The sequence below is a fragment of the Macaca mulatta genome, chromosome 1, assembly GCF_049350105.2.
Source record: "Macaca mulatta isolate MMU2019108-1 chromosome 1, T2T-MMU8v2.0, whole genome shotgun sequence".
Lineage (NCBI taxonomy): Eukaryota > Metazoa > Chordata > Mammalia > Primates > Cercopithecidae > Macaca > Macaca mulatta.
This window is the reverse complement of record NC_133406.1, coordinates 4,777,640-4,797,846: the sequence shown is the minus strand read 5'-3', so window position 1 is coordinate 4,797,846 and position 20,207 is coordinate 4,777,640. Positions and strand designations below refer to the sequence as shown.

Sequence of the window (20,207 nt, the reverse complement as noted above, 5' to 3'; positions counted from 1 at the left end):
TGCTCTCCAAGGTTGGAGGCAGCCACGGGGGCTCTTGGAACATATCCTCGTGGATAAGGGGGACTAAGCAGCAGGCCAGTTAGCAGAAACAGCCACCTCCACACAGCCACCGTAAGGAGTGACTTCTTGTAAGGAGTGACTGTGAGCAAGTAATTCCCAAAGCAGTTTCCTAAATTCCACAGGTGTCAGTAAAAGGGACTTTAAAAAATACTTTTAGCTTCACGAATAAGGAATGGATTAATTCTCTGCAAATATTTAAAACCTTTGAAGTCCTTTGCAAGCCCCGTTCTTCTGCTTGGCTGCTGAGGGCCACGCCTGTTCCTGAGGATTACCTCTCCTAGACACCAGCCCGCCTTCCACCACACCTCAGCCCTGGGAGGCCTGGTGACCAACGGGGAGTGCCGGGCTCCGAGGTAGAGAGGTGACACTCAATCAGCTGAAGTGTCCTAGTCTATGAAAAGGGTAGGATTTCTCTTTGCCGAAGAGACAGTGTGGGAAACTTAGGAGAAAATAGCAGGAAAAGACATTGCTGCCCAGGTGAACACACATCTCCAGGTGGGGTTTCCTCGGCCTCTGAGGCCTTGCATCTTTGGACGTTGAAGGCGTCCCTCATGCACCACCTGGAATGGATTCTGCGAGTGGAGCTGCACTACTAAATGAAAACTTTCCATTACATTATTGTGAATAATGGACTTGGGTACCTTTTTTAAAGCAAAGGATGTAACATTGCAGGAAAGGCAAAGTAGAATTAAAGAAGAGGAGAGGTAACCATTTGTTTTTCTTTGATGCACCTAAGTAATTTTTTAAATGTTTTAACTCACAAGGTTGAAAACTGATGGCTGATAAGATAAATTGAACTCCATGTTTTGTTCAGCTTGATCAGTGCACTAGAATTTAAGAAAGCTCCCATTAAAAATCTGGTTTCTCTTGAAGTATGGGAAGACCTGGCAACACTGGGCCATAGCCCCACAACAGCACCAAGAGTCCAGAGCTGAGTGGCAGCTGCTCCCTCTGGTGGGGTTGGATGCCCTCCAACCCCTGCAGGGCACCCCTGTTGTGGTCACTAACCACGTCTGCTCACTTATGCATATCTGCCGGGCTCCTGGAGCATCTAAGTTTTCTGATCCCTGCCTCAAAGACTTCCCAACTTCTGCAACCTTCGTCCCTTTCCTTTCCTGGTTTCTTTCCAGCCATTTCACTCACAACAGGCAAAAGTGGTTTTCCTGCCCTGAGAATCTTTTTAAATTATTCTTGCAAAACAGACCAAGCATGGTGGCTCACGCCTGTAATCCTAGCACTTCGAGAGGGCGAGGCGGGCAGATCACTTGAGATCAGGAGTTTGAAACCAGCTTGGCCATCGTGGTGAAACCCCGTCTCTACTAAAAATACAAGAATTAGCTGGGCATGGCGGTGTGTGCCTGTAATCCCAGCTACTTGGGAGGCTGAGGTAGGAGAATTGCTTAGATCCGGGAGGCAGAGGTTGCAGTGAGCCGAGATCATGCCACCACTCCCACCTGGGTGACAGAGCGAGACTCCATCTCAAAAAGAAAAAAAAAAATCATTATTGCAAAGCATATTAGATAGATCCCTGATAGGGGTCACTGACCTTCCCATGAGGTATGAACAAGAAAAGACCAAGGGTTAGGGTTAGGGTTAGGGTTAGGGTTAGGGTTAGGGAAGTGAGGTTTTGCTCTAGATCTGCCCGCGGCCTGTGCTATAACCACTGTTTACTCAGCGACTAGCACCACGCCCAGCATGCTCCATCGGTAAGCTCCGAATGGGTGGAGTAACTTTACTGTGGTCTTACGCAGTTTACTCATTTAACCAAATGGTCTCCGAGGTTTGTCCAGCCCTATTTTCTGTGATTCTGTGGGCAAAGATTTCCTGGTGGCTTCATATGACTGAATGCAAGAATAATGGGCAGGGACTGAAAACTCCACCCAATGTCTGTTTGCTTGTTGTTTCCATAGGTTATTGGGGAACAGGTGGCATTTGGTTACATGACGAAGTTCTTCAGTGGTGATTTGTGAGATTTTGGCGCACCCATCACCTGAGCGGTAAACACTGCACCCTATTTGTTGCCTTTTATCCCTCATCCCCGTCCCATCCTTCCCCTCAAGTCCCCAAAGCCCACTGTATCATCCTTACGCCTTTGTGTCCTCATAGCTTAGCTCCCACATATCCGTGAGCACGTACGATGTGTGGTTTTCCATTCCTGAGTGACATCACTTAGAATAATAGTCCCCAGTCTCCTCCAGGTGGCTGCAAATGCCGTTAATTCATTCCTTTTTGTGGCTGAGTAGTATTCCATCATATATATGTATACACCACAGTTTCTTTATCCGCTCATTGATTGACGGGCATTTGAGTTGGTTCCATGAGTTTGCAATTGCGAATTGTGCTGCTATAAACACGTGTGTGCAAGTATCTTTTTTGTTTAATGACTTATTTTCCTCTGGGTAGGTACCCAAGAGTCGGATTGCTGGATCAAATGGTAGTTTTACTTTTAGTTCTTTGAGGAATCTCCACACTAAAAACTCTGCCCAATGTGAATTCCACTTGCCTGTTAATATTTGTTGCTTCTGTGTTAAGTCTGGGTGCATGGGAGTTTACAAGATGTGGAGTTTGGCTTCTGCAAATGATGAACAAGAAAGTCAATAATTTTAAGACAGTGGGAGTGCAATAGGATCACCCCACAACCCTGCCGGACCTCCAGGTCCAGACCTGTGCCATTATCACTTCGTGCTCTTTCACCTCTGACCTTCCTTTCTGAGAAACTCTCAGTGAGTCTTGGAGACAGAGCTCTGATCACCGTCTCGGGATGGCACTTCTGCTGCTGGTCATTAGATGAGCGGTGCCTCTACAATTGTATTGGTCACAAATGGACCAGCTAAATGGACCACAAAAAATCGTCCACAAATGGACCACAAAAAAGCCAGCTAAAGTGCTGGCTTTCCTGGGAGATTCCGTCAGCATCCAGAGGCCTAATATCAGCTGCCCTCCCGGATGCTGACTTTGCTCAGAGGAATGAAGAGAAGGGCTGGGGAGGTCAAGAGGGGAGGCTCCACTTGCTGGGGCTGGCCCTGCCTGTTCTACAGTGGTTACCAGGCAACTCTGAGGTTACATTCAACTCTCTTGGGAAGGTAATTGCAGGTATGCACTTTACTTTCATATGACTTTTTTTCTGGTTTTTGTTTTCGTTTTTGAGACAGGGTCTCACTCTGTCGTCCAGGCTGGAGTGCAGTGGTGCAATCAGAGCTTGCTACAGCCTCAAACTCCTGGGCTCAGGGGATCCCCCGACCATAGCTTCCCAAGCAGCTGGGACTGTAGGTATGTGCCACAATTCCCAGCTAGCTTTTTTAAATTTTTGTTGTCCAGGCTGCTCTCGAACTCCCGGCTGAAATCAGTCCTCTCACCTCAGTGTCCCAAAGCGCTAGGATTAAGGCATGAGCCACTGTGCCCAGCCACTTTGATATAATTGTATCTCTACATTAATGAATTGTGTTGAAAACTCTGTCTCAACAGAAGACAGGTCAAAGTTCAGTCAGACAAGAGAGGAGATGGTCCCAGAGGGACCGGCCTAAGGTGAGGTGTCTTGCAGGCACAGCACCGCACCCTCACTTAGCCCTCCGGTCAAGGCAGTTGTCATTTCTCTGCAGGCTGCTAGAACAGTAGGTCCATGCACTGAGGAGAGAGGGCCTGCCAAGAGGAAGCCCGGGCCTGGGGCCACTCAGCCCAACATCCTGGGTGTTGGAGCCCACCCAGCCTCACCGCTCAGCCACTTAGACTCATGCACAGGTCCTAGGATTCATTCTGATCCGAAGCAGGAGGATGTGACAGCCTTGACCCCAACTCTCGGGGCTCAACATGCAGCCCATGGTATTTGTTGTCCAGCATTGGTGTGGTGCCTGACAATGATAACCAGCGTCCGGCTTATCCCTGAGACTGAGCCTCCCCCCTCAGTGTGTGCTCTGGTTCTTATTGTCAGCCCCTGGATTTGTCCTTTTTCTAGTAGCTGCCCAGCACCCCCCACGCCTCCTAGATTGGAGGCCCTGTGCAGCCTCCTTTGGGGAAGAAGAAGGATGTACAAACATTTGCCAGGTGACTTTAGCGTCCCAGCCAGAATTCCAGACCCTGGGCCACAACTTTTCCTTTTATATCCTCATGGCAGTTGTGCAAGGCTGATCTGGTCCCCCGTATAAATGAAGAACGTTGATGCTATTGAAGCTCAGAGATAAGGACATTTCCCAAGGTCACCCGGCTGGGGAGTGGAGGAGCAGGGTTTGGAGGCCTGGTCAGTCTCACCTGAAAGCGTCATGTTACTCCTGCTGCACTCGGGCCTTTCCTGGACTGAAGTGCGGCTCCAAACTGCATCCGAGTCTGGGCTCTCACTTGCCAGCCGCCTCACTAAGGGCTGCTCCTCCTGGATTTGCCACGGCTCTGTCTTCTCCCTTGTTTGGGGTCCCTCACTGTGGTCAACCTTGCATCCCACGTGGCCAACCAGCCCTGGGGAAGAAGCAAACTCTGGGCCTGAAACCAACTTGGCCACTTCATAGCTTGCTCCGTGACCCTGAACAAATTTCTTAGTTTCTCTGCGTGTCAGTTTCCTCATTTGTATAAAACCTACCCCATAGAGTGGCTGTACAGATGTGAATCTGAATACCCTTTAAAATCCGGAATTTAAAAGCTTTTTTTCCAGCAATATAGTGAGATACTATCTCAAAATAAATAAATAAATAAATGAATAAATAAATAAATAAATAAATATATAAAAAAGTAAAAGCTTGTTTCTCTGACCATGAGCCTGAACTTAATGTTTAAAACTCTTTGTTTTAGGGCCGTGCGTGGTGGCTCCCGTCTATAATCCCAGCACTTTGGGAGGTCCAGGCAGGCGGATCTCCTAAGGTCAAGGGTTCAAGACCAACCTGGCCAACATAGTGAAATCCTGTCTCTACGAAAAATAAAAAAATTAACCAGGTGTGGTGTCACATGCCTGTAATCCCAGCTACTCGGGAGGCTGAGGCAGGAAATCACTTGAACCCGGGAGGCAGAGGTTGCCATGAACCAAGATCGCACCACTGCACTCCAGCTTGGGCGACAGAGCGAGACTCTGTCTCAAAAAAACAAAAACAAACAAACAAACAAACAAAAACTCTCTGTTTTAAAACTCAGCTTGTGTGTGTGTGTTTTGTTTTTTTTTGTTTGTTTTTGAAACCAACAAGACTGAGATGACACTTGCAGAGGTTTTCACAGATGATACTGCTATTGGAATCAGTAAATTGTATTGTGTATAACATAGGATATAACAATGTCATGCTGGCGTTTGTTATGAATGCAGCCATTAGGCAACAAAGGCAAAGGAAAATCACCGCGTTCTGTAAGCACATTTTGTAACAATGCCTCTTCCCAAGAGGGGCCCCCCGCCCCCAGGCTGACAATTTTCTTCAGGCTCCATCAATGTTTTCCGTTGTTTAAAGACACACATTAATGTAAAGTCTCCTCCCATTCTCTCTGTAAATTACAGCATTCAGAAGAAGTGGCAGCTGCTGCAATTAAGACACAGTTAATTGCCTATCTCCTTAATTGCAATGATAGGATTTTGACAGTTTGGTAAATAAGAATTGTTTGGTTTCCTCTGGCAACTTCAGCCTCAGTCGGTTCTCTCCTGCAAGTGCTAAGTCACCCAGTCTGGGGACAAAGGGCTGTGGTCCAGCGGAGACGGGGACGGGATGGGGCAGGAACTGCAGGTGAGAGGTGGGCAGTGTTTATGATTCACCTTAAGTATCCGCTCTCTGTCTACAAGAGCCTCCCCACCATTGCCCATTCTGTCGCCCAATAAGATCCTCCCAGAGTTTTCTCCCAGATGAATCAGTCATCACATGAGCCTATGAGACGGGAAAAAACAGAAGCAGAATGCCCGCATTGTGGGGCGATGATCTCCTGCTGCTGATGGGCACAGGAGGACGTGATGCTGTCAACTGAGGATACAGAAGCCCAGAGATAGTAAACATACCTAAAGTCAGGGGGCTGTGGTGTGCAAAGCCAGGATCCCAACTCCGGTCTTCTGACCCACAGCCTCCAGCACACTCCACAGAGGCAGGGATTTTGGGGTCACCCAGACCTGGGTTCAGAGCCTACCTTTGCCTTTACCGCCTGTGTAACTATAGGCCAGATACTCAGTGTTTCCAGGCCTCCGCTGCCTCCTTTGCGAATTGGATTTTGTAGTACCCACCTCATAACACTGTGAGAATTTAAAAAAATTATCTGTTGGGCATGGTGGCTCATACCTGTAATCCCAGCAATTTGGAAGGCCCAGGTGAAAAGATTGCTCAAGCCCAGGAGTTCAAGACCAGCCTTGGCAACATTTGGAGACCCTGTCTCTACAAAAAACCACAAAAAGTAGCAAACAGTAGCTAGTCATGGTGGGACGCATCTGCAATCCTAGTCAGTTGGGAAGCTGAGGTGGGAGGTTTGCTTGAGCCTGGGAGGTCGAGACTGTCGTGAATCATGATTGCACCACTGCACTCCAGACTAGGGGACAAAGTGAACCCTGTCAAAAAAAAAAAGAGAAAAAGAAAAATAATCTTATGAGGAGACTTTAGCAATATGTCAGGCTTATAATTAGGACTCCACAAATGGAAGTTATGTAGTAAGTATGAATCTTGTTCCAAAACTTACATAAATAACTTTGTTTTACATTTCTTTATTTTCCATAAACTTAATTTTGACTGTGGTCTACCTTCCAGCTTCCCATTTCAGGTATTTCCCTCCAGGATCTTTCTACTTATTGATGACACCATATCAAGGAGCCAGAGTCCAAATAGTCATCGTAAGAAAAACTGCACCGAGTTTTCACAGCCTCCTAGGAGACCAGGAGAAATTATTGTACTTGCCTGCCATCCTGTGTGTGGCTGCAAAAAAAAAAAGGCAGGGGCAAGAGAAATAAAACAAGTTTCCATAGTAAAACAGTACATAGCTCATCTTCTACCGTGGTTATGATTAGCACTGAAACATGACTGTCAGCTCTGACTGTGTTGTGACAAACATGTTATTGTCAACCTTTGCTTCCCAGAGGCCACACAAGGCTCGGGAACTGGGATTTCAGTGACAATGGCATCTGGCTCTTTCTCAGTACCCCTGTTGTGTTTTTTCTTTTTTTATAACTCCCATCTTTCCTAAGTATAAAGGTAAAGGAAATATTGGTATACAATATCTAACATTTTTTCAACAAGTGCATGAATGAAGGGAGGTGACTGGGTAGAAAATTCCTATTTAAAAACAAAATTCCTTTACAGGCAGGTAGATCTTGTCCTGCTCAACACATATGTGAGTCTGGCTCTGCAGAGACGGGCTTCAAGGCCGGGTGTGGTGGCTCACGCCTGTAATCCTAGCACATTGGGAGGCCCAAGCAGGTGGATCACCTGAGGTCAGGAGTTCTAGACCAACCCAGCTCACATGGCAAAACCCTGTCTCTATTAAAAATACAAAAATTAGCTGAGAGTGGTGGTGCGCACCTGTGATTCCAGCTACTCGGGAGGCTGAGGCAAGAGAATTGCTCGAACATGGGAGGTGGAGGTGCTGAGATCCTGCCACTGCGCTCCACCCTGGGCCACACAGCAGGACTTGGTCTTGAAAAAAAAGGGGGGGGATGGGCTTCAACAAGATGGAAGCTCATTGCTCTTTCATCTAAACCAAGTCCCGAGGAAAGCAGTCAGGAGCTGGTTCGGTGGCTCCACAAGCATCAGGGAACCAGCTTTCTCCAAATGTATTGTTCCACCATCCTACATTCCCGGTTCCCACCGCAGGGACCCAGTGTATTGTTCCACCATCCTACATTCCCGGCTTCCATCGCAGGGACCCAGGACTACTTGAAGCCCCGCACCTTGTCTGCATCTCCACCAAACAGGACGGAGAAGACCATGCCTTTTAAAAATAGCACAAAACACTCCCCCTTGCATTTCCTTGGCCAAAATTAGACACATACCCACACTTACATGTGACATACAAGGACCTGGCCACCCAGCCTGCTGCTACTAATGCATGTTTCACTGAACACTACAATCTTCATTCAACAGAGGCTGCCAGATGCCAGCGTCCCAAAGCAGGTACCCACAGATACTGCACAGTTTCAGCCAGCCCAGTGCTTACCTAACCAGCAAAACTAGATGTTGCCAGTCAACACAACACTGAGACACTGCGATATTCTGACATGAGACATACGCAGTCCTCAGTCTCTTGGCTTTAAAAACCGACTTGGCCTTTGGCCTCCCTTGAACCAAATCCCCTAGAACCTACAATCTGTGTAGATCAGGTTTCCTACTCAAGAATGTAACTTTCCCACTCACTGCACCATCTGTACACTCTTAGTCTTTCTGTATTTTTTTCTTGAACGAATGAAAGGGAGGCTGAGGAATACAGTCTTTAGTTGAGTCACCCCTGAGCACAGCTAAAAAGTGAGGTTCTGTAAGGACAGAATAGATATGAGGGACAAACAGCAGTCTCTATCACACCCATAAGTTGGTTTTAAAAAAACATGGTGGCTCACGCCTGTAATCACAGCACTTTGGGAGGATCACTAGAGGCCAGTAGTTCAAGACCTGTCTGGGCAACATGGCGAAATCTCATCTCTACAAAAAATTTTTACAAATTAGCCAGTCACGGTGGTGCGCACCTGTCGTCCTAGCTACTCAGAAGGCTGAGGTGGGAGGATTGCTTGAGCCCAGGATTTCAAGGTTGCAGTGAGCCCTGATCACACCACTGCCCTCCAGCCTGGATGACAGAGCGAGACCCTGCTTCTATAAAAAAAAAAAAAAAAAGTAGAGTTTAAAGTAAAAATAACCATAGCCCTGCTCCCTCCCCAGCAGGCTTCGGATGTATTCCTGTAGTGATGCTGTGGATTTGAGACACTCCTACCTAGATCCTAAGCAGTCAGATGACCAAGTGGCATCGGGTATAAATGAATGGTGCCATGGACCTGTGCATTTGTCACCACACATTCAGCACCAGCAGCCCACTTGGGCCTGAGCTAGCGAGGAGGCCTGTGCCTCTTTAACCCCACAAACTTCAGGTCAGTAAAAGGAGCACTGGACTTGGAGTCAAGATCTCCAAGGTGAATCAGAGCTCAACTATCTAGTAAGCGACTGATTTTGTGTAGGCGCCAGAAACGGAAATAATAAGGACAATGAATGCACGATGAGAAGTTATCACGGACCAGGCGCTGTGCTAAGCTAATGCACATTGATTCTTTATTCCCTGTAATAATCCTACAATCTAGATAATAATGATCTTACTGCCATTTTTCAAATGAGAAAATTAAGGCTCTGAAAGTAAAGAATGACGAATGAACCAGTAAAGTAGTAGCATGAGAATTTAAAACCCGGGCTCAGACACGGCAACATGGTGAAACCCCATCTCTACAAAAAATTTAACAATTAATGAGGTGTGATGGCACATGCCTGTAGTCCCAGCCACTCTGGAGGCTGAGCTGTGAGGATTTTTTGAGCTCAGGAGGTCAAGGCTGCAGTGAACCATGGTTGTGCCACTGCACTCCAGCCTGGGTGACAAGTGAGACCCTGTCTCAAAATAAAATAAAATAATGAAACCAGGGCTCTGTGGCCAGACTTCTTGCTCTTAACAAACTTCTGCTGCTTCTCACAAAGAAGAGAAGATACGTGCCAACCTTCAGGTGTAACTGGGCTGGCACACAGGGAGACAGTACATCGTGATCAGTGGTGTGGGAGAGGGATTACAAGGTCAGGTGGAGGGGACACTCCCTAGATGAAGAATGAATAGAAATCAGCCAGGCAGACAGGCGATGTGTCTGCAGCCAGGAAGCAGCACGCGTGACAGCATGGCTGCGTCGACTGCGTAGTGGCTGCTGGGCTGCAGACATTGTTTCCCATCACAGAGAATGGAAGGGGAGGGTGGAAAAAGATAGTTCGTTTTTCAGCGAGGAAAACATTCTGTAGCAAACCCCCAACAGATGTTTCCTTACATCTTGTTGGTTATGTTGGTTAGAACTAAGTCACAAAGGTGCTCTGAGCTGTGAGGAAGGAGAGAACCATGAGCATAGAACTGAAAGGAATGGGAACTGGGTGTCGCATTGTGCACCTGGAGTACTAGCTACTCAGGAGGTTGCACCTGGAGTACTAGCTATAGGAGGTTGGAGTGGGAAGATTACTTGAGCACTGGAGTTTGAGACCATCCTGGGCAACATAGACAGACCTTGTCTCAAAAACAAAACAAAACAAAAAACCCAGAGACCAAAAAGTGAACAAAAAACCACACACACACATACGCGCACACACACACATGCACACATACACACACATACACACACATGCACGCACACATACACACACATACACACACATGCACACACACACATACACACACACACACACACATGCACACACACATACACACACACATGCACGCACACGCACGCGCACACACACACACATACACGCGCACACACACACATATACACGCACACAAAAGGGAACGGGATCTCGAAACTTGGCTGAGATCAACCGTGATCATTCTCTTGGGCTGGGCCTACTGCAACCTGAACAAAACTGTGGTTGTGTTAGCCAGGAAGATATGAGGGCTGCGCCGTGGGGAGGGGACCTACAGGCTCAGCTCAGTCTTTCAAACAGGTCCAAACAAGAGGTGATAAGGAACTGCACCAGCAGATGAGTTGAGAGCAGCACCGTGAGACTATCAGGAAGCAGAAGCGAAAGTACTTGGTGAGCTACCGAAAGCGAAGGCGGAGGAGAAGGATTCTTAGGCTATTCCCAAACTGTGTGACTTGGGTGACTGGGATGTCAGTGATTTAATTAACTGGGGGAGGACGGTGAGGACTGGGGAACACAGGCTAATGAGATGCATAAAATGATCTTATGACTTAGGAGACAATCTGTTGCTTGGGGGATCCTTCAGAGACTTCCTGTCTCTTGATCTGCTGGGCAAACAAATAGAGAAAGCAAGAAAAGCCTTTTTGTATAAGCCTCATACAATGGAAAATGTCCCATCTCTTAAATAGAAAGCAGCTGGAGTGGCTGCCTGATCTTATTTCCCTGGTGGCTGTGTCTATGTGACCTGACCCGGACAGACAGGGTGTCATGGAAGCTGCGTCATATCAATGGCAGTGCCCGAGGGACCATGAACCCCTGCTTCTGGGATCCCAAGACCTGACCTGGCACTGCCTCTCTGAGGCATGGTAAGTCCCATCCTTCCTTCAGTTCTATAGTCCACTCCAATAAACCGCCTTCCAAGAAATTAACTTTTTATCAAGTTAATAGTAATTATTTCATAACTTAAAACCAAAAGAACTTTATTTAAGTCCTTGATAAGATCTTTAAAGGTATACGGTATGCCACAAATGCCCACATGCGGTACTTGTGTCACAGTGTTTCCTTAGAATCTAATCATGAGCAAAGGAGAAAAAAATTGACTCTACAGCATTCTACAACTGGCACGGACTCTTTAAAGCAAGTTATTATCATGAAAAGCAAACAAAAGAATGAGGGGGAATAGATTAGAAGAAGCCAGAGCCATAACAACCAAATAGAATGTGATTCGATCACAGGTCACTGAAAAAAAGAGACGAAGAAAAGATCAACTTTGAAAAACATTTTTTGGGTCATTTATGAAAATTCAAATTTGGACCGTGTATGTGAAGGTATTATAAAATTAGTGTTACTTTTCTTAGATGAGACAGCCGACTGGGGTTAACAGAAAATGTTCCTATTCTGAGGAAATGCATGCTGAAATATTTAGAATTAACTGTCATGATGTCTACTTTCAAATGCTTCAGGAAAAAAATATATAATGTGGTGAAAATATTAAAAATTGGTGAAACTAGGTTGAAGGTACATGAATGCTTATTGTATTCTTTCAACTTTTCTGTAAGTTTGAAATTTTCTAAATAAAATATTTGATTATACAATTATAAATGGTCAATTTACAATAGAGGAAAGTGAAAAAAATGCTTGAGGAGAATACCCAATATGCCATTGTCCCAAAGGACAGTTTATGTTAATGAGTCAGAGTGAGAACTCCCAGTCTACATAGTTTTTGAGGTTTATGGCTGTCCTATATAATTATAACTAACATTTGCAAACCACACAGTGCTGTCACATTCTGCTTGTAATCTCGATGTGAATGAGCATCATGTGGTAGGTTTTATTGCCCTGTTTTATAGCCAAGATGCAGAGCTGCACTTTTGGTCTATGTTCGTCTCCACGTCTCCTAGAATTTCCTCACTCCTGGCTGGCCAGTACAGGAATGAATACCTCGCAGGTTCTCCTTAAACACTATGTATTGAGTGTCTGAAAAAGAGACATTTTTAAATTGTCATTGAGAATATTATGTCAGATAGTTCTCCAAAATGTGGCTTTTGTAAATTTAAAAACAAAAATGTTTTTTTCTTTTGTTTTGTTTTGAGACGGAGTCTCCCTCTGTTGCCCAGGCTGGAGTGCGGTGGCGCGATCTCAGCTCACTGCAAGCTCCGCCTCCCGGGTTCATGCCATTCTCCTGCCTCAGCCTCCGGAGTAGCTGGGACTACGGGCACTCGCCACCACGTCCAGCTAATTTTTTGTATTTTTAGTAGAGACGGGGTTTCACCGTGTTAGCCAGGATGGTCTCGATCTCCTGACCTCGTGATCTGCCCACCTTACAGGCGTGAGCCACCACGCCCGGCGGACTTTATCATTTTTAAAGAGTTCAGGCCAGTTATGTTGCAGAATGTTTGAATTTGTCTATTTCCTTATGACTGAAATTCAGATGATTTTCCTTTGACTCATCACTTCTTTCCTCTCTTGGTGGGCCAGGCACTTCCCCTGCAGGTCATGTTGCTGCTCCATGTAATTATCATCTGGCGGCCAGCAGAGGAAATGGGGTAAACCCTGAGGCGGTGGTGAGATGGCCCCTGCATTATCTTCAAGCCATCAAGCCAGGGAGGAACAATAACCCTGCACAGAGATGAATCTGAGTTTGCAAGCTATCAAGTGCACTGACCTCTTTGTCCTCAACCACATCTGAGGTCACCAATCCTTTCCAAATTCAGCCATGATGTTGGTAGAGCAGATTTGCTGGGTTCTTCTTGGGGGCCCCACTACCCTTGTGTTTAAATCCTTAGTCTAATTCTCATCTTTTCCTGCCCCCCCTGCTGCAGGAAATGAGAGCCTCTCTGTATGCTGCAAAGGGGGAGCCCTGCTTTCACACTTTGCCTAAATTAATGATGATGTTTGCCGTCTCACTGCAAAGCATAGATTGTATTCATCAGGAACTATCCAGTTTCATTACTCTCATAATTACTTCTCCAACCTCTCAAATGCCTGAGAAACTGCACCTGCCAGTTGCTTCCTCCTCCTCCTACTCTGTCCTTTTGTACTGTAAGTGAAAATTTTTTTTTAAATGGAGTTTCACTCTTGTTGCCCAGGCTGGAGTGCAATGGCATGATCTCGGCTCACCACAACCTCCACTTCCCGGGTTCAAGCGATTCTCCGGCCTCAGTCTCCCGAGTAGCTGGGATTACAGGCATGTACCACCACGCCCAGCTAATTTTGTATTTTTAGTAGAGATGGGGTTTCACCATGTTGGCCAGGCTGGTCTCGAACTCCTGACCTCAGGTGATCCGCCCGCCTTGGCCTCCCAAAGTGCTGGGATTACAGGCGTGAGCCTCCATGCCTGGCCTAGGTGAAAGTTTTAACAGTTACTTTCCTATAGAATGCCAGAGGCCAGCCCTACTCCTCCTCACCAGTAAGGAGGACTTTACTGATAGCCTGCTGGTGGGCGACGGAATCCCGAAGTTCATCTTAGAGTCTGCATCCTCGGCCCGTTCCCAGACCAGCTCTTTCCGATCAGGAAACACTGGGAAACACTCTGACAGGGAGATTGGTGTGGCGGTGGTTTACTGGAGAAGAGAGGCACAAGAACTATCTCCACAACGGAACGAAGGCAGCAGGATTGAGTAGAGGGAAAAATCACTCAGACGCAGCAAAAGCTCTGCCTCAGCCAGTTGATTCCACAGGGAGTTTGAAGCTGGGATGACCCTTCGCAGTTGTCCCAAACCCAGGCAAGGGGGTTTGTCCTTGTCACCCTCATATTGACAAGTCATTGGATACGGCTGCCTGCAGTGGGGAGCACACATCTTGGACATCAGTTTTGTTTATTTGTTTTTGCCTAAGGGCAATTCTTGAAGCGCAATTTAGTTGTGAGTTATCAAGAGGCAACCTACAGTCTCAGCAGGTATGGACACAGCGTGGTCCCTAAGGGGAGTCGAGGCAAGGCACCGCGTTTTCCACTGCAGGGATCCCTGTACTTTCTGTGACTAGAGGGCTCATCTGTTTGAAAGGCACCTTCAGACTGGAGAGGTGGAGGAGCCGGCAGGGGACAGAGGAAGGGCAGGGAATCTGCCGTGTCGGGTTGGCTCCATGTTCGAAGGTGGAAAGTGGATGAGGAGCACGCAGCACAGTTGCTCTGTCCTAGAACGAATTCTGGCTAACTAGCCAGGGCTCCCTCCTGGGAACTGAAATACACGTGGCGCCCTACCCCAATCTTAACTGCGATCTATTGAATGAACTCAAATAGTAATAGTAGAGTCTCTGGATTGAAAAATCTCATACTATTTTAATGTTCCTACTTTTTTTGTATTTTCTGAATTATGAGAACATGTAATTTTTTTTATTTACTTACTTATTTATTTTTATTTATTTATTTTTGGGGGACAGGGTTTTGCTCTTGTTGCCCAGGCTGGAGTGCGATGGTGTGATCTTGGCTCACTGCAAACTCTGCCATCCAGGTTCAAGCAATTCTCCCACCTCAGCCTCCCGAGTAGCTGGGATTACAGGCATGCACCACCATGCCTGGCTAATTTTGTACTTTTAGTAGAGATGGGATTTCACCATGTTGGTCAGGCTGGTCTCAAACTCCCGACCTCAGGTCATCCACCCCGTCTCGGCCTCCCAAAGTGCTGGGATTACAGGCGTGAGCCACTGCGCCCAGCCAGGACATGTATTATTTTAAAGATTTAAAGGTTCTATGCAGATGAGGAAGGTCTCCGAGATCTCTGACATCACCAAGGGAGAAATATGAGATTAAGTGGACAGAAGATGACTCCAAACAGTGAATTAATGGTGGATCCTGGGGAAGAGTTATTTAACGAATGTGCTTCCAAACATGAAGATAAGACTTGGATGTATTGTAAGAAAAGGTGATGAGGCTGACCTGGATGGTGGTCAATATGGCCTGGCAATATTTTGCCTTTTGAGAGCGTCAAAGGACAATATGACATGGTGGAAAGATAGACCAATAGTGTAGTGTTCACATTTTGCAGGACAATCCCAATGCCGCTTATCTAAGGAAACACTAACTTTGCCATTTACAAAACCCAGCGGGGAGACTGGAGGACATTTGAAAGCTGAGGGGAATGGAGAACTAGGTGTTAGAGGTCACCAAGCACGGCACAGGCTTGAAGAAATGTCTATCAATGAGCGTCTTGATGCAAAAGCAGCCCTTGTCGTTCAGAGGCCGTTCTGATGAGCAGTCCACACAACCTCTTCTACTGTGTAGATTCGTCATAATTTCGGTTTGACTCTTCAGTTTAGTATTTTAAAATGCACTTAAATTATATATTTATATTTTATATACATGGCGTATATAGTATGATCCCAGTTTTCTAAAATTATTTGTCTATAAAACCCCTCTCTCACTCTTAACCTCCATCTGTTTATATTTCTAGAATGAAATCTAAACTGATATTCACCAATTGTGGACAATGATAATTTCTGACCAGTGAGATTTGTGTTCTTTTTTTTGTAATTATTATTTATTTATTTTTTGAGACAGTGTCTTGCTCTGTTGCCCAGGCTGGAGTACAGTGGTGTGATCTCAGCTCACTGCAACCTCCGCCTCCCAGGTTCAAGCAATTCTTCCGCCTCAGCCTCCCGAGTAGCTCTGATTACAGGTGCACATCACTACACCCGGCTAATTTTTTGTATTTTTAGTAGAGATGGGGTTTTGCCATGTTGGCCAGGCTGGTCTCGAACTCCTGACCTCAAGTGGTCCACTCACCTTGGCCTCCCAGAGTGCTAGGATTACAGGCGTGAGCCACCACGCCCAGCCTGTGTTCATTTTTAAACTTTCTTCTTTGAACATTTTGTTATATTGACAGGTATATCTTACATAAAGAACATGGGAATTTTTTGTTCATTTTTTTTCTCAGTGAAGAATATGGGTTATTACTCTTAAAACACCTTTGACATCAAATAGCTGGATTCAAATCATAGATTCATTACAGCCTGGTTGTAGGACTGTTAGGCAAGTTCCTTAGCTTCTCTTAGCCTTCATTTCAAATAGAAATACTTCATTTTCAATAGAGAATCTCCCTCCATGGTGGTCATGGAGATTCTAGATGGTGTGTGTCTAATAGCTAAAACGACGTGAGGTGCTTACTCAACAGATCAGACCCAATTTATCATTTCTCTTAGTGTGGTTCCAGTTTGTTGCTTCTGTCCTCATATATTGAAGTTTTCCTTAGCTTATCTGCTTTCAACAAAATGCTGTGTCACCAAGACTCTGTTATTACATTATTTCATGCCTGTTCCATATAGACTAAGCTCCCAGCAGGAACCCAGCCTAGCCCCGGTCTCTCCTGAGTGCCATCTGGAATCTTATGGAAATATTTTACATTCTCACTTGCAGACTGTATTTAACTGAGAAGTGTCCCTGTTTCCAGGACAACCTACTGTAGATAATGCCACTGTTGGCTGGGCGCGGTGGCTTATGCCTGTAATCCCAGCACTTTGGGAGGCCGAGGAGGGAGGATCACGAGGTCAGGAGATCAAGACCATCCTGGCTAACACGGTGAAAGTCCATCTCTACTAAAAAATACAAAAAATTAGCAAGGTGTGGTGGTGGGCGCCTGTAGTCCTAGCTACTCAGGAGGCTGAGGCAGGGGAATGGCTTGAATCCGGGAGGCAGAGGTTGCAGTGAGCCGAGATTGTGGCACTGTACTCTAGCCTGGCAACAGAGCAGGACTCTATCACAAAAAAAAAAAGAGAGACAATGCCAGTGTTTTGGTTTGGTTTTGGTTTGGTTTTGACAGGTTGGTCAGAATAAATATTTTTGCCACTTCTTTTTCTCGGGTTATGGCTTGCTTCTACGTAGTGGTGCTATTGTGACACTTCATGGATTGGTTTGAACCATATTTTTAAATAATTAAAATTCTCCTTTGATACCTGCAAAGAAGCAGGTTGGAGCCTGATCTAGCCTTGGACAAGGCAGAGCTGGCCTCATCTGCCCCTCGTGCCAAACTATACTTCCTCAATTCTAGCTTGCAAAGGGCAGGACTCCTCAGTGTGGCACCACCCAGATTTTCACCTTACGTTGTCCTTGGGACAATCTTTACAGAAAAGAAAGCTCTAGTGATTAGATAGCCTGGATTATTTGCCTACATGATTTTCCTTTTCACACTAATTTTTGCCCTTTCTTTCATGCGCAGCTGGGCTGTCTCTAGAGACCAAAGTGATCTCTACTTTTTGTAAGCCTAAGACCTGAAAAGCATTGCCTGGCAAACCTTGTAAGCCATCGTGCATCACAATACCCTTTGAATGATGTAGAGGAACCAGGCCCCGCCACTGCCACTCTGCGGTTGATCCAGCAGCAGGAGGCAGCTATAATCACCACTGGCCTCAGAGTACTTTTAAGAACAAGGAGGTCTCTGCCACAGCAGCCGAGGCAGGTAAGAGCCGTGTGGTTGTTCCTGCCTGTACCTCTCTCGCCTCACTTAGTGGCTGCATTACTACATGGTTGACTGCATTTCAAATATTTTAGAGACAGGAACTCACAACATAAAGAAACTTTATGGCAAGCCTTTTGGTAAAGCAAAAATTTCTTTTAGAACGTGAATACTCATCCCTCTCAACTTCGAATTCTTGTCATAGTTTTAACTCAATGTGTCTTTTCTTTTTCTCAGAAATGGGTACACCTATGTTTAATAAGATATCTGGTTCTCTGTGATACAAGAATACCTAGGTTTTAAAAACTGTTAACGAGATGAACAGGTCACTGAGTCAGCTGATCGACTGATTCTTTCATTTATTCACTCATTCTGAAGTATGCATCAAGCACTCCTTGGAGAGCGAACACTTTGCAAGAGAATGAGATAGGGAAGGACAAAGAGAGTGAAGATCATGGCCACCAAAACGAAGTGGTCCCCGACATCTAGGAGCTCATGTTTTACCTGAAGAGACAAAGTGCTGTATAAAATGGATGTCTTGGCCAAGCATGGTGGCTCACACCTATAATCCCAACATTTTGGGAGGCCGAGGAGGGAGAATCGCTTGAGCCCAGGAGTTTGAGACCAGTCTGGGCAACATAGCAAGGCCCTGTCTCTATTTAAGAAAACGAACAACAACAACAACAAAAATCCTAGATGTCTTGTTGTTTGAAGAATTTCTGGAGCCTTATCCAAAGCCTGGCAGAGAGTTGTCACTAATTTTTCTTAAATAATAGAATAAATTAATTCAGAAACCAATAAACCAAAAAGGAAAAGACTCAGAACCAAAATGCATAGGAGAATTTACCAGGGGCTCTGGGAATTCAGAGGAGGGAAATGGGCCATTTGAAACTCAGAAGAGAGGCCTGGTAGAGAACTTATGGAGGACCCGAACAAAGCCCTGAAGAATGGGCTTAAAGAATGAGTATTCAGGCAGCAGAATTCACTACAGAACTGGTGAGAACCAGGGGAGAGGGGAACCGACCTTCCTGAACTGGGAAAACTGGCTGCCTGAGTAAACAGAAGCAACAGGGGACTGACAAAGTAACTCAGTTGCTGCGAGCCCTCTTCTAAACAGCCTCTAGGCACAGATGCTCAAAGGCAGTTAGAAAGGTCGTCATGCTCTTAGCAGGGTGAGTCACGTCAGTCCTAAAGCACTTCCCCACCCATGCCTTCTCTACACCCTCAGGTCACTAGGGCACTGCTTCCCCCAGAGGCTGAACTTCCTCTAATTTCATGAGCACAGATGCAACACTTACAAGGAAAAGGGGCATTATAAAATAAATGCATCCAGAAAATCAACTGATACAGTTTACTCACCAGTTCAAATGCCATTTTCTGACTATTCCACAGGTTTCCATTGACTCACTGAATTTTCCAAATCTTACTAGATATATGACATCAGAGTCTTGGGACCCTAACTCGAATATCCTTCCTCTGTCCCTTCTCTGGACAGATTAATTCATAACTTGCTAGTTGTCTTTCATGGGGGCCCATAAGTTGATTAAATTTGCTCAATAATTGTGACTGGTTTCACTTGACATTGTACTGGGAGTATCCAAACTGATTTTTTTTTTTTTTTTTTTTTTTTGAGATGGAGTCTCACTCTGTTGCCCAGGCTAGCGTGCAGTAACATAATCTTGGCTCACCGAAGCCTCCACCTCCTGATTCAAACGATTCTCCTGCCTTAGCCTCCAGAGTAGCTGGGACTACCGGTGCGCACCACCACACCCGGCTTATCTGTGTATGTATATTTAGTTGAAACAGGTTTCACCAGGTTGACCAGGCTGGTCTCAAACTCCTGACCTCAGCACTTTGGAAGGCCTGCCTCATCCTTCCAAAGTGCTGGGATTATAGGCGTGAGCCACCATGGCTGGTCTGATTCAACAACACTTTTTAAAATTCTTTCCTATCATAAAAATAGACGCCAATTTTAAAAATGTTTTTCAACCAAGTCTTCAGAAAGTCATTCTCCTTGAGGAAAGCTTTTCAGATGCTTCATATCAGGGAAAATGTCCAGGTTTTCTGAAGCAAATGTGACTTGTCTGCTCTTAGAGTCTATTTTTTTAGACCTCTGAAAGCGGAGAGGGAGACGCAGCCACCCAGCTGCCTGGAAGGTAATCTGGTACGAAAGGATTCTGTTTTAGTAGTGACTGTGCTTTAATTTTATATGCACTTCTGTGGCTCTGTGATTAATATCTGACTTTATCTCCTTCACCAGACTGTAAGCAACACGACGGTGAAATCACGTGTCTTTTGCTAAACACATTTCCTGTAGCTGCCTGGCAGGGTCAGGCAAAGGTAGTTGGTTAATAAATCTTTGCTGAATGGATCAGTCGATCAGTGATGCTACAGTGGAAGGGGCTTGAGCCTTGGAGTCAGACAGACCTGGCTGTGTGAACTTAAACATGTGGTTTAACACTTT

The 20,207-nt window shown here is 45.8% G+C and overlaps 1 protein-coding gene across 4 annotated transcripts in view; it reads left to right on the top strand.

Moving 5' to 3' along the window:
* Nucleotides 1–10,490: 10,490 nt before the first annotated feature.
* The window catches only part of SPMIP3 (sperm microtubule inner protein 3), a 50,454-nt gene continuing 40,737 nt past the window's right edge, over nt 10,491–20,207 (top strand). For 2 of the 4 annotated variants that reach the window (XM_077998168.1, XM_028849241.2), the window contains exons 1-3: nt 10,491–10,748; nt 11,045–11,221; nt 17,507–17,746. The gene's annotated coding sequence lies outside the window, so the exon portion shown is untranslated. The remainder of the gene's footprint in view (nt 10,749–11,044; nt 11,222–17,506; nt 17,747–20,207) is intronic. The other 2 variants (XM_028849240.2, XM_077998172.1) reach the window with 1 other exon arrangement.